We start from the raw sequence: 1,583 nt of genomic DNA, 5'->3' as shown, positions 1-1,583 counted from the left end.
TATTTATTTTTATTTATTTTTTTATTTTTTGACAGGCAGAGTGGACAGTGAGAGAGAGAGAGAGAGACAGAGAGAAAGGTCTTCCTTTGCCGTTGGTTCACCCTCCAATGGCCGCCGCGGCCGGCGCGCTGCGGCCGGCGCACCGCGCTGATCCGAAGGCAGGAGCCAGGTGCTTTTCCTGGTCTCCCATGGGGTGCAGGGCCCAAGCACCTGGGCCATCCTCCACTGCACTCCCTGGCCACAGCAGAGAGCTGGCCTGGAAGAGGGGCAACGGGGACAGAATCCGGCGCCCCCACCGGGACTAGAACCCGGTGTGCCGGCGCCGCTAGGCGGAGGGTTAGCCTAGTGAGCCGCGGCGCCGGCCCCAAGTGGTATCTTAACTGCTACGTCAAATACTTGCCCTGTTCCCCCTTCTCATAGCTGCTTGGATAGAGATAATGACAGGGCCCAAGGAGGTTTCAAGATTACACGAAGGAAAGAGCACAAAATTCTGAATGACAATATAATGAAGACAATGTGGGTGAGGAAAAAAGAGCAATTGCATTTGAGCTCTTTTGTATTTCTTTATTTTGTATTTTTATTTTTTTTGCCAGGCAGAGTTAGACAGTGAGAGAGAGAGAGAGAGAGAGAGAGAGATAGTGAGAGAGAGACAGAGAGAAAAGTCTTCCTTCCGTTGGTTCACTCCCCTAATGGCTGCCATGGCCGGCGCTGAGCCAATCCGAAGCCAGGAGCCAGGTGCTTCCTCCCAGTCTCCCATGCAGGTGCAGGGACCCAAGCACTTGAGCCATCCTCCACTGCCCTCCCAGGCCACAGCAGAGAGCTGGACTGGAAGAGGGGCAACCGGGACTAGTACCCAGCGCCCCAACCAGGACCAGAACCCGGGGTGCCAGTGTTACAGGCAGAGGATTAGCCAAGAGAGCCATGGTGCCGGCTGCTCTTTGGTATTTCTAGAGTGTTTGGTATCTTATTCTTTTTTATACTATGGGTGTTATTTACAAAGCAGCATTTTAAGAGGAAATGCTTCATAAACTGTAGTAGGTCATTATAAATGGCTCCCAATGAGTAAACAAACCATGTTTCCCTATCCCTATGCTTCTTTGCAATGTGTCTTTACTGTTTTCCCCAACAAGAGCTGAACTTGATGAATCAGAAATGTTGACCAGTAGGGTGTGGTGGAAGTGGCATTTGAGGACTTCTGAGCTCTTAGGAGGCATTTGCTTTTGCTCAGCGTGGATCTCAGTTACTATACAGGGAGTCCTATTGGAGAGAGGGTTCATTGGAAAGGTATGTCCTACAAGATGTGAAACCACTTGGAGACAGAAGCCACATGGAGGTGCACTAGGGCCTCAGACATGAGTGTGAGCCCATTTAATGCCCCAAGAAGAGGGAGACCTAGCCATTCCACTGCACTCTCAGCCATGTGAGCCACTCCAGAAGGGATACCAGTTGCCCAAGTGAAGCCATCTTGGATCCTCTAGATCCAGACAAGCTACCCCAGCCAATACCATCACGTGAAGGAGCAATGGATAAGTCATCCCTGCAGAGCCCTAAATTCCTGAGCCACAGGACAGTAAGTATTTTTT

Source organism: Oryctolagus cuniculus, chromosome 4, assembly GCF_964237555.1.
Source record: "Oryctolagus cuniculus chromosome 4, mOryCun1.1, whole genome shotgun sequence".
NCBI classification, from domain to species: domain Eukaryota; kingdom Metazoa; phylum Chordata; class Mammalia; order Lagomorpha; family Leporidae; genus Oryctolagus; species Oryctolagus cuniculus.
This window is presented reverse-complemented; position numbering follows the sequence as displayed.